Genomic DNA, 16,391 nt, shown 5'->3' with positions numbered 1-16,391 from the left:
GATGCCAGACCAGACTCTTTCACCCTGGTTCGCAATTGAACGTGCCCACAGGGCCCTTGCTCCGCGCCCCCCGCCGGGCGGTCCAAAGCGCCCGATGATCGCACGCTTTCTCAATTTCAAAGATCGAGACAATATCCTTAAGGAAGCTAGACGCTCTGAAGATCTTCAATGGGAGAATCATAAGATCTTAATATTCCCAGACTACACCCGTGAAGTCCAGACCCGTCGCCGGTCATATGAGCATGTCAAACAAAAACTTAGAGCAATGCAACTCTCATACATGCTCCTCTTTCCTGCACGGCTCAAAGTCCTTATGGCCGGAAAGGCACATTTCTTTGAATTCCCGGAAGAGGCGTGGGACTGGCTGACCGAAGGGGGTGTCGGAGCCCGAAGGGCACCCCTGAGACAGGCGGGAGAGCCCTCCCGTGATGGGCCCCTCCCTTTGGGGGGTCAACGGAGGAGCCGGAGGCGTACCAGATCTCGAAAGGGGAGGCGAAAAGACCCAGACATTCTTACGGACGGAGAGACGGCTGGAGACCCTGGTTCCCAGGTGGAGGGGGCCCCGTCGAGTCCCCGGAGGTGCGGGACCCGCCGCGAGCCACGGACGGCGGCTGCCTGAATCAGTCCCCTGTGCTCGGCTGACATGAGACACAGGGCTCCCTTCGGGGTGTGCGAGGGGTGGCCGGGGTTGCCCGATTCGCTCCTGCGGGCCCTTGGGGGGGCCCCACCGGTGGCTCAGTGCCTCTTTAATGTTTGCCATGTATGGCCTGACTTCTTACCGTTGATTGCAAATGATCCGACTGAAGGGAGGGGTCCACCACTCCACTCCAACGACAGTCCTTCTGGCTGTTCTGTTCTGGTTGGGTATTTGGGCGACAGATGCTTCCTGGGTGGGAGTATGGGGAGGGGGGTGGTTGGAGAGTGAAAAGTTTGAGTTGGGGTTAGATAGCAACGTGTTGACAAGTTTTCTTTGTTGCTTTAATAATTCATTGCTACGTTCCAAACGGTTGTCCCTATGTCCGCTGGCAGACACTCGACAATTTACAATACCCACGCAACCCACGCCTGGTCCTCACTGACACAAATCATCTCCTGGAATGTAAATGGCCTGTTAGACAAGATCAAGAGACCCGCAGTATTCAATACTCTCTGCAGATATTCCCCCTCAGTGGCCCTACTACAAGAAACCCACCTCCTTGGATCTAAATGCCCTATGCTCGCGCGAGGAGGATATGACAGGGTTTATCATGCAGGCTTCTCTAGAGGGGTGGCCATTCTACTCCATCGCTCACTACCTATGGTGATTACAGCCACGCAGTCCGACCCACAGGGCAGATTTGTAGTAGTCACGGGGTTACTCCATGGATCACCGCTAAACCTTGTATGTGCATATGCCCCCCTAGTGGGACTTGATACCTTCTTACTCTCACTCCGCCAGGTAGTAGTGGGACTCCCCCAGGGAACCACCCTAATGGGAGAGGACTTCAACGCCGTTCTCGACCCCAGACTGGATGTATCCGGCGATGTTACTTGTTAGTAGGTCCAACCGGGCTTCGAGTCTTAGTGGCTGGGCTGAGAGCCTTGGCCTATGTGAGGTATGGAGAACTTGGCATCCTAGGAAACGTCAATACACGCACACATCGGCCGCCCATCTGACACACTCTAGAATCGACCTTGTATTTATGCCCGCTCTAGATATCACCAGTGTCACGGGGGCAGAGATATTGCCTCGGGGGGTCTCGGATCACGCACCGGTGCGAGTCCGGCTGGGTGGGGCAGACCCCGCCGGGCGCCCGGTGTGGCGCCTGAACGCATGGTACCTACAAGACAACGACTACACTATAGAGATTAGGGACCATCTTGCTCAGTATTTCGAACTGAACCTGGGATCTGTCCAATCTCCGGGTACAATATGGGCCGCTTGTAAAGTCACTCTAAGAGGACATGCCAAATATCTCCTTCGCTCGCGTAAACGTGCTCAAAACTCACGAGTGTCTGAGTTGGAGGCCAGGGCATTAAACCTGGAACACCAGCAAACGACCTCAGCCTCGGCTTCGAATCTGAGGCAGCTCACTATTGTTAGAGACGAAATTAAGCACTTAGTGCTGGAATCAACGAAACATATATGGAGTGCCTCAGCCGCCCGAGTGTATGGTTGGGAGGACAAGAACGGGAAGCTTCTACATTGGCTGGCCACCCGCCCTCTAGCTAATAGAATCATACCTGAAATCATGAAGGACTCTGGTTCTCTTTCTAAAACACCCATCGAAATTGCACAAAGCTTTGCCTCCTACTACGCACACCTATACGCAGAGCACCCCCGACCCACTATTGAAAGGGAATCCCCCCTTCTAAATGATATAACCCTTCCCAGAGTTTCCCAAGCGGCTAGGAATAGGTTGGACGAGGCCATTAGCCTCGTGGAAATTGCCAACGCGATTGCCAGCCTGGCATCGGGCAAGACCCCAGGGCCGATGGATTCCCGGCAGAACTATACAGTAAATGCAATGATATTCTGGGTCCTCACCTGCTTAGTATGTACGAGGAGGCTGAGCGTAAGGGCCGCTTCCCCCCTGGGATCGACCAAGCTACAATTGTAGTGATCCCCAAGACCCAACCCCCGTCGCAACATTGCTCGGCATATCGGCCCATCTCACTTCTGAATACTGAGATCAAAGTGCTGTCCTCAATCCTCACCTTCAGACTAAGGGAAGTAATGCCCATATTGGTACACCCCGACCAGTGCGGCTTCATGCCTACCCGTAGCACTAGGCACTGCATTAGGCGGTTACATCTAGCCTTGGCGCACTACAAGATCCTGTCTCACACCCCCTTGGCTTTGCTTCTGCTCGATTTTGAGAAAGCCTTCGATACGGTGGATTGGTCCTACCTTGATCCCGTTCTACAAAGAAACGGCCTCGTACCCAAATTCCAGGGCCTGGTGAGGCTACTCTACTCTAATCTGACGGCCCAGGTCCAAGTGAACGGGGTGGCCCCCAACCCATTCCCCATTGGCCGTGGCACCCGACAAGGGTGCCCAATATCCCCTCTGCTCTTTGCACTAACAATAGAGCCCGTGGCGAAGCTGCTGCGAGAGGACCCTCTGATTGAGGGTTGGTCTTGGCCTGCTTGCCCAGAGGACTGTGTGGCACTATATGCGGATGATGTCCTATTGTACATTTCTAATCCGGCCAAGAGTGGCCCTCGCATTCTTCAAATTCTGGGCCTCTTCTCGGAGGCCTCGGACTGACTCTAAATCCCAGTAAGTCTTTATTGGTCCTCATCCACCACTCCAGGGATTGTGTGGACTGGCAACAAAACATCCCAGTGCGGAGAAACAGTTTTAAATACTTGGGAATACATGTTTCACTGCTCCCTGAATTAACGTGGGAACTCAACATCACGCCATTAACTAGAAGAATCAAAAATGACCTCCAGCGTTGGAGGACCCTCCCCCTTGACCTGCTTGGAAGAATTGCACGCTATAAGATGATGATCCTCCCCAGACTCCTCTACCTATTACAGAATTTCCCGCATCCTATCCCCATGAGATGGTACAGAGAGATGGACTCGTTAATGCGCCAATTCATATGGAATGTCACCCGTCCCCAACTGGCGCACAAAACCTGCCAGAGAGATGTCTACAATGGGGGGCTGGGAATGTCCAACATCAATTACTATCACCTTGCGATGCACCTGCTCGTGATTAATGACTAGATAGGGGGGGGGTGGACAGAACCGGCGTTCCGACTGGAACTCCAGACACTGAGCTACCCACGGATCTTTGATGCCCTGTACTGAGGCCCGATCTCCCGGGATGTCCCAGATGTGACTAAGGTGATACTGCTGGGATGGCGGGCGGCCCAGAAGGTGTCGAGGTGGTGGGGGCGCCTCACCCAGGAGACCCCGCTATGGCACGTGAAACACTTAATGGAGGTGGTGGGCCTGGAGGGATTTCAGAAATGGGACAACATAGGGACTTCCACACTGGGCGACGTTTGGGACGGGTCACACATACGATCCTTTGAAGACCTCCAGAAACTCTTCTCACTAAACAAGACACAATTCCATAAATATCTCCAGCTTCGCCACGCCCTACTAATACACGTCCAGGCAGGGGATAACGTACCTGAATATAGCCCTATGGAGGCGAAGGCACTGATGGGGAACCTGGGCAAGGGAGGTGTTTCACAGATATACCACACCTTGGTTGCCAACACTGCCTGTTCCCTGGAGGGGCTTCGCCAGAGGTGGGAGGGATGGGTGGGCCCTATGGAAGAGGTGGACTGGAACGAGGCTCTGATGGCCCCGCGAACCTTAACGATGGCGACTCGCCTCCGATTAATACAGACCTACTACCTCCACACAGCTTACCTTACACCCACCAAATTACATAGAGCGGGTCTTCGATCCACAGCCGATTGCCCCCGATGTATGAATCCGGAAACTGATTTCTTCCACATGGTATGGGCATGCCCGGCTATAGCAACCTACTGAAGGGCGGTCACGCAGGAGATCTCCGGTGTCTTACAGGAAGATATAGGGATGGTGCCACTGCCTCTCCTGCTGGGGATCATGGGAGATATCGGAATGAGAACAGCGGATCGAACCTTCCTCAGGGGGGCATGCCTAGTGGCCAAAAGGGATATAATGGCTGACTGGAAAGCCAAAGGTGCACCGGCACTGACTAAATGGAGACGAGGGGTGGATTGGTGTGCACAACGTGAAAAACTTGTTTATGAGGCTAGAGGATGCCCGAAAAAATATAACAAGGTATGGGGGAAGTGGGAGGCCGCATCATGTACCCTCCCTACATTATCGATCGGCACTACATCAGGGAGGGCCGGCGTGAACCCCCCCTGCCCCCCTAACGGGAGTGAGACATTCACAAGGTACTCCAACAAGGCGACATATAACTTGCACTTCCAATGTGTTGTCTGGGACAATGGGCTTGACCACCGTTAGGTGCCCGTTGGCGTCTAGTTAAATGTATGTATCATTGTTTTATTTCTTTGCAAAATCAATAAAAATGTATTTATCAAAATAAAAAATACCTTAGCCTACTCCTAGCGCATGCTATCCTGTGATCAGGGGAAGCTCTGCATGGTACATGGGACTAAGTGAGCCTGATAGTCTGTCGATATCCACTCAGGGACAAAGATAATAATAGTTTATGGGGAGAGAAAGGAAAAAATCGACAACCACAGGCCCTTTTTGGCCAAACACAAGCAACACCTAATCTCCCATATCCAAATATTTTTCCCTAACGTCCGAATCGCACCCTCATGCGTACCATCTGTGTCATGCCCAGTGGTCCAAGCAAACACCTCTCACTTCTTTCAGATACCAACAGTGCTAAAAAACCGGTAGCATTGAGAAAACCCTTTTAGACTAAAAAAAAAGATTGAGGTGCACATGCAGAGCCCATGTATACCATCTGATTCACCCCCAGCGGTCCAAGCCCAGCGGTCCAAGAGGGTCAAGAGGGGGCCTCAATCCCTGTATCACACCCATGGGACAAGCATACCATCTGGGTCATGCCCAGCGGTCCAAGCAACAAACAAAATCATACCCTGTATCACACCCAAGGATCAGGCGTACCATCTGTGTCAGGCCTATCATTCCAAGCGACAAACACTAGAATTACCAACACTAGAAATGTCCCAAGTGACCATCCACTTAGACTAGTGGCCTATAGGAAATTACTATATAAATGTCCTATGGTATTTTTGTTCTTCTTCAGGATGAGTGGTTGTGAAATACTCTGAGGTGAAAACAGGGTGAAAACTGAATATTATAGTAGTAGTACGAGTAAATAAATTCAAGACTTTATCAGAGAGCATATGACTGTGATGAAAAGTGATCCCACATCATACTGTAAAGCAATCAACAACACAATGATCTAACTTAATCAAAAAGGAAAAGTAGACTTATTTTAAATCACAAAACAGACCACTATTGTTGGAGGAAGAAGATGAGTGGAGAAAGAGGAGTTATGTCCTAGAAGCCACATTGGAAGCAGGATACGATTGTCTACAATCCAAAAAGGAGACATTTATGCCAGAGGCTCCAGGTGTTTAGGTTAACTAAAACAGAATGACCTGCAAAATGGTGGACATCAGGTCAGACCAATAAAAGTAGAAATGTCCAAGTAAATAAAGGTTCTTCCAAGTAGAAGGATAGAAGAAGAGGTGCTGGTAACAATTAAATGGTTATGCAAGCAACAAGTCGCCTTGTGCTGTGGCATTATACAGAAAGAACAACTTCACCAGGAGCATATTGGTTTCATTGGTAAGCAAGAAAGAGCTGAAAACCTTTAGATCTAATGAGGTGTGTTTTGAGAGATGAATTGAACAATGGGTTTGATGGGCACTGAACATGCTCCTGGTGTAGTTTCCTAATGGAGTCCCATGAATGCCAAGGGCCATAATAGAAGAGCTATAGAGAGAGAGAAACAATTGCTGCCAGACCAATGTCAGTGAATACAAAGTACCCCTTAAGGTGAGGTGTTTTCTCCGCTCAGAAGACCATTCTTGTTTTTTACAATAATCATACTAAGTACAGCGCAAGCAGGCAGTGGTGCATCCCAACATCATCATCTTGCATCATTATAGATTTCCGACCTTTGTAGCGCGCAGTGTCTACCATTATGAACGAGAAAATGCTCAGAGTCTTTTTATTTTCCCCTTACCGAAAAAATCAGGATGTTCGATTAAAATACTGTTCTTGCTTATTTTTTTAATTACTGCTGTGTTATATGGTTTACTGAATGTAAGTTTATTACCGTGGCTGCTTAAACCTCAAACCACCCAAAAACAGCAGGCGTTCTCCTCTTTCAGTCTCTAAGTCCATCCATTCAGTTCTCTAAGGCTTCTCTCACCAATCTCACCTCAATACAATTGCCATAAGGCAGTGGTTTTTCAAACATTTCAATGCTGCGCCCCCTCTGTGGAAATAAATAATAATCGGGCCCCCCTCAGACCTTTTCACAATTGTTCTATTAAGTTGGCACTGTTTAAATATGCCTAGACCTATTTAAACACTGCAGTTAAGTTCTGTTGCCTTTTTAAAAATGCAAGAAATGTTTTTTCTGCTACATACAAAGCCTTTTATCAGCATAAGGCTTCTTTTGGCCAGACTCTGGCGCCCATCCTGGGATCACTTGAGGCCCTCCTAGGGGGGCCCGCCCACTAGTTTGAAGACCCCCCGCCATAAGGTATACGGGGGATAGGAAGTCTATAATGGTTCTATGCAATAGCACTGAGAAGTCAAATGTAGTGTGTCCTCTTTGGTACTAAGCACGGGTGAAGGGGCCCAGGCCTGAGAGCTCCTGACTGGGTCTGGAATGTGGGGGCCCCTTCCATGTATATGGCAGGGGGCCTCCCTCGAGTTTCGTTACACCACTCAACTGACCTCTTGGCACTATGAGATGACAAGATTAAAAAAACAAGCATTTGCAATGCAATGGGTCTTATATATTTCAAAAAAGCTAATCATCATCTTTTGACAACAGCACCCACGAGCAAAAAAAAAAAAACAAGTGTAAACTGAGAATAAATTACTTAAAAAAATAAAATAAAATTAGCTTTGGAAAATAAAACGTTTTTGACACTCACAAGTCTTCTGCTTGAGGGGCACTGGAAGTTAGAACAAAATAGTACCTCCATCACGTCGGGGCCATGGACGGGCACTAATTAAGTAGAAATCAATTAGTGCTTGATCTCTGCTCCATACAGAGGATTGGAAATGTTGCCAGACATGCCTTGACGAATGACGAGGCTGTAAAGAAGAGTGCCACACAAACCAACAGATTGTGAGCAACAGGCATGCTCCAAGCAATTTACTGAACACAACAGTGTCTCACATGCACTCGCAGTCTCGACCCTAAAAAATAACACCAGTACTGTGGCACTAAAACAAGTCTCAGAAAAAGATACATTTCAAAGCAAATTGAAATTGAAGGTGGTCATCTGTCATTCTAATGTATGACCTCGGCGACTACCAGAGTTGAGTAGCATGGAACAAGAAGGCTCGACCACCAGATATTATGTTCCTGATTTTTGAGACAACTAAAGTTCAACCTTCTGATGATCTCAGTGTCTGGGTACACAAATAGAGATTGTACCTTTGTGGGCTAAATATTGGACCCTGCGCTGCCAATTTGCAGAAAATATAGAGATTTAAAATGATGCCTTTCATATACTGGGAACCAGTGTAATGGCCTTAGGGCGCATGAGAAATGGTTGATGCAGTTCAGTTGTCACAAAACGGTTTTTAAATGCAACAGGTAAGAAACCAGATATTTAAAGTTGCCTAGACAAACACTTGGCACAATCAATTCTATATAAAATTGCTGTTACTGCTTAAACTCTGGACAGCATCTTCAGGTTTAACATTTAAATTCAAGGAAGAGTCAATGAGCCCCCTGTGAGGTTCTGGACGTCTTAGTAGATAGACTGTGATCTTACATTCCTCTGATGTTCTGCTATGGCGCTGTTCTTCACACTTGCTGTTTATTTACCATGGTTACATTTTGCTTTGGCAGAACCAAACTAGTCATTAGCTCTAAAAGAAACTCTTGAAGGTGAGAACGAAGCCCACTGTGACTCCAATAACAAAGTAAACTGTAGGGCAGAGTCAATCAATGACCAAAACATCTACAGGATGTGTGTAAAAGATTGGGTGATGAACCGTGTGCATCCCATGCAATGAAGACTTCAAGACGAGGTGTGAGCATCCTCAGAAAATGAATTTTATTTCAGCTGTGTTCAGGTGAAAAAATATCTCCCCAGACCCTGCTCCGGGCATCCAGTAAGAGAGGCATGCTTTCAAGTAAAAGTGCTGTTTAGCTTTTAGTGCGGATTAAGTCCTGTTTGCCCAACAAGTTGTTTAGTAAGCAGTAAGGAATACAAAGATTTTCATGTCTGGATGTCCTGGGGCAGGCTTGGTTTAATCCCCCATTCTTGTGGAAACAGTGCATTGTTCCAAATCCTTGAGGCACTCTGTGAACAAAGTCAGGGCTTTCATACGTCAGCTGGTCTGAGAGGGCAGTTCTCTTTTGTAGCTGAAAGCTAATGGGAAGGTGCAGACACAGGTGAAGTAGCTAGCTACTTTTACCCTGCAGTGCTGGACAATTCGCATTGAACGTATTTTAAGCCATCTCCCACCTTCAATTGATTTAAGGTCTAATGCATGTCCCAAGCAAAGGTGACATGGCCACTCCCATCAGCTGACTCACAGGATACTGTGGGCTGTGGGCAACAAGCCTCTTCCATTCCAAATCCACTAATGTCCCACAAGACGAGGCATATCAGTGTTATGTGCTACCCTTAATCCATTCAATGCACCTTTTATACCTCCATAGGTCTCAGACGCAGTTTGCGTTGCCATAGAGCTAGCTGCCTCCCCTGTGTGTCCACCTGTGGTGCTCACTCCTCTCCCCCACCCAATGTAAGCCAGCTGCTGTGTGTCTGAATTCAAACAGTGGAACAGGGTGCTTCTTTGGATTTGCCCTCTCTGGTTTTGAATGGGAGTGTGGACAGTGAAAGGCAACATGTCAACAAATATCTTGGCCAGTGGCAGGTCACTGATAAAGCATTTATCATGTCCTCATCCTGTGTCCAGCTACAGACATGTAATAATTCGACTTCATAAGAGTGTGCAGAGACCTCTGACATAGAAATACATCACATTGGGCATAAATAAACCCTGGGCCACATAGATCCACCTGGGCAAGATTCCCCTGTATGAGCTAGTGCTGTAGATGTGATTAATAGAAGGGAAGTCAGACTGACCCAAATATTTGGGTAATAGTGTTTGATTGGCTCTGCCATATGTTTACTGACCCAATATGAATGGCAGTCTTATTTCTTAATATTACCATCATTCATCATGCGTACCCTCCGAGTATAAATAGTACAGCAGCATCATTCCATGCCAGTCACTCAGCTGTGGGTGAGCTGCTCTCCTGCCTGTTGTCACCCCTGGGGTCAGGATCATGCTCTCTCACACTCCCTAGCAAACTTCGAGCACAGAGTGACAAGATACTCAAAACTGGGATTTAATATAAAGGCAAAGGTGTCTCTTTAGCAAAGGAAGCTGAAAGGCTGTGGCACAAGGGTTCAGGTTGCTCTCTGCAGTACCTGACATCACAACTGACATAGGTCCCTTACTCCCCCAATCAGTATTTGTGAGCCCATGGATAAAGGCATCTGCTGCCCACCTGCATCAAACAGACGCTGAACAGTATCAAATTAGACATTTAAACTAATAGAAAGGTTATTAAACCTGTAGCAAGGCTACATGCTTGACATTACACAAAACAAAACATCTAAACAGTGTACATGGTACGGCCAAGGTGACTAGGGGGATTGATCAAAGCCACTCTACATTCCTAAATGATTTACCTTTGGAGGTGTTTGAGATAAAAGGTCTGCGCCAAATAGTTCTGTCTGTATTTATCAGTAAAAAATAGCTAAAACAGCAAACTGGGAGCCTTGTTTATCATGTGCCGATGTGTCTACGCGGTAAGGGGGTTAACTGGATTTAGTTAGCTTGAGATCTGCAGGTCACAGGTTCCAAAGATAGCAGGACCAGGGTTGCTCAGACTTTCATCCTTCTAGGTATGTAAAGTGACTCAGTTGGGCAATAACAACACCTGTTAGTAAGAGCGCCGGAGGCAATGTAGACAGTGGGGTCGGCTATAAATTATATTGTTTATAATTATCCTACTCGCTGAACCCTAAATAATCGCCAATGAAGTTGCCTTGACACCCTAAATATTTAATTAGTTATCCCGGACCCGTGTCAGCCCGGCCGCAGATGGCACAACACACGTCAGTGTGGAATGGGCATGTGCTCCCAGATCTCCCGCCTGCACACGCAAAATAACACTGGTGTCTGAGAGGGAAACCACATGTCCCCGGTGAGCGGCTGGGATGAATGGCTCGGGCTTTAATGGGCATTCCATGCCCCCTGTGCAAACCAGAGGTTTGTTTTCACGGTTGCGGTAACTCAATGCCTCGAAGTAACGCGCGATGCGATTTGTCTTTTTGTTTGATCCCGTCCCATCTCAGACTAACACGTGTTGTTACGAGAAAGAGCGAGTTAGTAAACAAGTTGTAGTTTTTAAAATAACGCTTATTTAAGGAGCGGGGCTACTTATAAGGCTTACTTTTAGGTTGAACTGGAGTCACAGATTTTGCGGGACAGTCAGTATTACACCATCTGTCCTGGAAGATATCAATATGTTTAGCACACGAACCGGTTTTCAGAGAAGGGTGGCAGAAAACAGAGGGGGGCAAGTTTTCATTGGTTTTAATGCAAGGTTAGCAGACTTTATCAGCAAGCCATTTAATTACCACAAATAAAGTGGGTAAAACTTCCATTCAATTACCCTTATTGCCTATGTTTCTACGTTTGTGAGCATTGTCTATTGGGCCACCATGTGCCCCTCAACCAGAGCACATTTATTGACCTACCCTGATACTTGTGGCATGTCCATGGTTTTGGTTTTCACAGTCTGCACACCCCAGGCTGTTACTTTTCTCCCCTTCTTGCAACTCGGTCCCGGTTTCAGCTGACCCAGTGGCTGCTGATGGTACATCAACGAGTTGACCATCACCCAGGCTTGGGTTTCATTCGGCTGAGGACAAACATGGCGCGACCCTCGTTTGACAGACATAGCAGCTGTCATTCAACGTGTTCTGCGCGCCCGCCCTATGTCCACATTAAAAGGCGTGATGGAAAACATGTCCCGACCTCCCCAGCTGCTGCTCAACTCAGCTGTTAGGACACTTGGTCCCAGCCTGGCCGGCTCACAGCACCTGGCAGATGAGTTGTGGGGATGCCAGCCTTACCGTTTCAAATCCTGGAAGTGTTGCCTTAGACTGTCATCCTAGCCGCCGATAAAGGCTGAACCTCTCTTAATAGGGCGAGGTAATGTAATATTCAAAGCTTATTTGTATAGTGCACCCTGTGGAGGGAGATGGGCGAGCAAGCAAATTAATAGGGAGAGCTCAGCCAGAGCTCAGCCAAGGGTCTGGTGTGCCTTTCAGAGACATAACTCGAGCCGAACTATCAACAACTAAATCGTCAAACAATCATCATGTAACCATATAACAAATATTCAAAACGTGAAGAAAAAAAAGTGTATTTTTTTTAACACCGGTAAGCATTTCATTTTAGTACATTACTTTGCATCACTGCACTAAGAGCCATTTATTAGGAGTGATAGTTTCTAAACATTAAAGATTCTTGCCCTTCCCCCACCATCCTAATGGCGATGTCGTGGATGAACCAGAGTCAAGTCACCTGGCATGTGTACCCTACATGGGTTATTGGCGCAGCACTATCTAATCTATTAAAATGTCTACAAGAGAGATGTTTGTGTAGACCACATCATGAACTGATATATACAAAAGTGCTCTCGAAAGTGACGATACAAGTAAAAACAGTGAAATAAGTGAATGTGTGGAACCTCGCACTTTAGTGAACAATGGGAGCCAGGAATCATCTCAGTTTCACTTTGCACAATTCAGCCAGTAGATGGGTATCTCTTTCTCTCGCTCATTTTACTTCAAATGTTCATATTTTTCTTTCATTGTTTGAGAAGCTACATCATACATTGATAGTACCAGTGCCTGATACAAGAAAAAAATACAAGTTGTGTTAAGGGATGGCAGCACAATCTGTTTTCATGTAGATATCACCCATTTCCTCTGACTTAACAAAGAGACCGATTTCGTGAGGTTTCAGGAGAGTTCTAATACCTTCAGTGAAGAGAAATGCATGCATTAACAGAAAGTAAAGCTCTGGAAGAGCCCACTGGGTTCACATGACACATGTGAGTTATAGAGCTGAGCTTCCAGAAAACCTTCACCAAGAGCCCACCTCCACATCATGAAGGCTTTTGCATTTGCCAGTACCCACTGGGTTAGAGGTGGCATTTCATGAGGGTGCTCAAAGAATCATCTTTGTAGGATTAACATTATCAGCCCACCTGCAAACAAATAGAACAGGGCTGGCAACACACCTTGTTGGACGAGTGGTGGGGTTAATTGAGTTTGGGGGAAAACGGTGGTTGTAATTGATATAAGAGGACAGGCGACAGAAGCCACATGAAGGCTCATCTCATTATTGACCTGAGGATCTAAAAGGACCCCGAGATGAGCCAGACATATGGTTCAAGCCTTCAGTGGTTTGCCCGCCTCCAGCACTGTGCAAGTCACGATTCCGGTCAGCCTCTTAGGAGCAACAATGGAGGCCACAGCTGTGTTGTTCGCCCTTGCTAATGTAATGTTAAGAGAGCCAACCGAAAATATTGTAGCATGGATTATTTATCCGCTCACATCAACATTTTGGGTTTCTAGTGAACAGTTGCATCATTGGTTGGCTGGATGTGGCTAGACTTCCAGTGCTTCCTTTGAGGAATTTCTGGTGGAGAAAAGGGTGGTTGCAATTGATAGTGAATGAAAGATGATTTCACAGTATACAATATGAATACAGAAATATTTGTCTTTTATGGGGAAGTCCCAATTTATTGGAGGGAAAAGGGGCTTAATTTGTCACAGGAACAGTCCTTGCATATATGTGTATGGATTTGTAAGGGTGATCCCAGCTGGGGAACAACAAAGTGCTGTACAGGGGTGGAGAGTATACGAGCTTTGCAATGAGAGATGTGATACATCGGGTGAGGGTCTGACGTGAGGGCCAAGTGAGTGCACGAGAGGCGCAGTGGTGAATAGGGGAGTATGAGTAGCATGTAAACTAAAGGCATGCCGCAGGGAGAAAATTGGTTGGCTGGTCAGGGCTAGAGGCAGAAGGGCGATGGCTGTACAGTAAGGAGGCAGCAGTAGGGGCAGCACGGGCAATGGAGTATGCCATGTGGAGGAGGCTAAATCAGTAAATGTCCAGACCAGGAGAAGAGGAGTCGGGGTAAGTGAGCGGCTGGTGACGTTGCACATTGGTAGTTTTTCAGAAGAAAAAGGCTTGTCTTTTATCAGATCATGTTAGTCAGGTAGTGTGATAAATGTCCAACATTTTTCCAGCACAGAGTGAGCTTTCCTCTCATTTTTAGTGCGGCACCCAAAGGTGAGACTGGCATCAGAGGACATATTGACATGAGTCCTGGCAATCTACTTTGATGGTGTGGAGGAAGAGACATCCAATCAAATAAGATTATTAAACAGTTAAAAACTTTTCCATCACATGAAGAACAGCAGATTCTTATGAGTCCTTAGAAAGTAAACATAAAAGAATAAATAAATGAAAATGACATCAACAGAGCTTAAGCCAGTTACTATTTTAGTCATTAGTAATTTAGCAATCAATAGGGGGAGAATCACATTGCTGTGGTAGCTGGGTCTGAACAGACCAAATATGGCTTGCTACAGTTCTGTGTGCAGGAATATGGAATAATTCCATCCACCTGCCCCCTTAGTGTTTAGGAGAACTGAATGTGATTCTGAGAGCAGGCTCTTTAAGCCCAGAAATCCCCACCTGTGCACCATACAGCCCCCCCCCCCCCCACACACACACACACACATTCCCAGAGAGCCACTTCAATGCCCTTGCCTGATTGGTGCTAACCTGTGCAGTAGTGGGCACACTTCCTAGCCTGAGTGTTAGATGCACTTTAGAGCACAACACTTCTGTAAGACAGTTTTAATGCCCCCATTAAACTCAGTAAAACATATATACAATTTGGCTGGGTGCCATACTAAGAAGAGTTTCTTTATACTGCCCCTGATATAGCTCGGCAAAAGTGTATGATGAACTAAAGCTCTTTGCAAAGCCGGGCACAACCACCTCCACGAGGAACTACAAACACGTGCTCCGTTCCTTACCCTTTCAGTCACAGTGCAGCGAGACAACAACATTTCTTTTCCACACTCCATAATGGGAAGAGGCACCACATCGCCCCCTGGCGGCACAATGTACTACCGTCATTGGTGACCTCTTCCATTGACAGCACAACACTGACAGTTTCTGCTTTTGCCTCTGCCAGCGTGTATACCTTTGCCGTCGCACCGCTATTGCTCGAAATGTACACAAATAAACAGTGTTTTCCTCCGTCTGTGCCGTAGTACAGTTCTCGACCCACATATATGAAGAGTTCGTTCTTTCAAACGGTCTCTGTCGGTCATTTTGAAAAAATATATTTTATAGTAGCAAATTCGGTGAGGTAAATACACCTCGAAATCCAAGCGTGTCTCCTTCACATTCTGTGTTTTGCTTATGTCCTCAAAATAGTTCCTGGGGTTTGAGAGAATTTAGTAGTTTTGGCGGCACCTATGTCTTTTCTATCCAGGTTCTATTCAATAAGTTACTAAAACTGGCAAGTTATGCAGTTGATGGTCTATATTGTGCAATAAAATGGGCTCGTAGTGACTTTATGGCATAAAATAAAAGGCTTTTTTTACTTGTTCATTGTGGTAGATAAGGGGGTTTTGGGGGGGAGAGCCGGAATCGCCTATCTCCCCCCCCCCGGGAAATTTGCGAGAGTAGTATAGCCCACGCGCGCCAATTTTGGGCGCTGTTTGGGCTATACTTAGTCTTGTAGGGACAGCACAGGGCTACATTATAAAAGGGGGGCGACATTTTAGGTCGCCACCATTTTGTAGTGACAGGGCTCGGCCAGTGGTCGAACTTTTTCGCTGCTGTGCGGTTTTGTGGCAGGGAGCGTGGTGGTAGCGTAGTTAGAAGTGGGAGGTGTCAGGAGTCTAAGGATTCGAGAGGATATTGCATATTTAATTTTGCGCGGCTCAAGCTTTTAGAGTAGGTTGGAAGGAGGGTTACTCACATTATCGGGAGGTGGAGTTCCGAAGTCGTCATGGATCGACGGGTGAGACAAGCCCTTGCATTGCTTAAGGAGGCGGGGCGCCTCGATCTCCTGGCGGCCCCCGTTGCGCCCAGGGAGCGGCCGGTCCGGAAAGCAGCGAGCGGCGTGGCGGCCGCGGTGGTGGCGTGCTCGCCTCCGCGCGAGCGCACGCAGGTGGGTAGGGTGTATAGGGGGCGGAGCGGGAGGCTGGCCCTTGCTTCGAGAGGGCGGATTAAGGCGGCGCCGAAGGGGCGGCCTCGCCCCTTGGGGGCGCGGCGGCCACCGGTTAGAGACGGAGGAGCGGCCGGAGGCGGGGCGGGGATTCCCCCAGTGGTAAAGTGTCGGAGGCAGCGGGGGCGCCCTTCGGGTTTGTCGGGTGCACGGGAGGAGGGTGGGAGGGAGGATGGGTCCTGATCGGAGGCCAGAGGGGAAGTTCGTAGGGCAGATGAACACCGGGGGAATAGGAGTGGGCAAGGTAAAGTGCCGGACGTGCTGGCGACTGACATGTCGAGGACGAGGGGATCCTTGGCTGTGGGGGCGACAGGAGGGGGAGGAGGGGCACACAATAGTA

General features: G+C 47.7%; 1 long non-coding RNA gene across 1 annotated transcript in view; it reads right to left on the bottom strand.

Moving 5' to 3' along the window:
• The window catches only part of LOC138258787 (uncharacterized), a 114,818-nt gene extending 103,165 nt beyond the window's left edge, over positions 1-11,653 (bottom strand). The window contains exons 1-2 of the long non-coding RNA XR_011198569.1: positions 11,481-11,653; positions 7,617-7,779 (exon numbers count right to left, since the gene is read on the bottom strand). This is a non-coding gene — a long non-coding RNA (uncharacterized lncRNA). The remainder of the gene's footprint in view (positions 1-7,616; positions 7,780-11,480) is intronic.
• Between the last annotated feature and the right edge of the window lie 4,738 nt (positions 11,654-16,391).

This window comes from Pleurodeles waltl, chromosome 9 (genome assembly GCF_031143425.1).
Source record: "Pleurodeles waltl isolate 20211129_DDA chromosome 9, aPleWal1.hap1.20221129, whole genome shotgun sequence".
Classification (NCBI taxonomy): domain Eukaryota; kingdom Metazoa; phylum Chordata; class Amphibia; order Caudata; family Salamandridae; genus Pleurodeles; species Pleurodeles waltl.
This window is presented reverse-complemented; position numbering and strand designations above follow the sequence as displayed.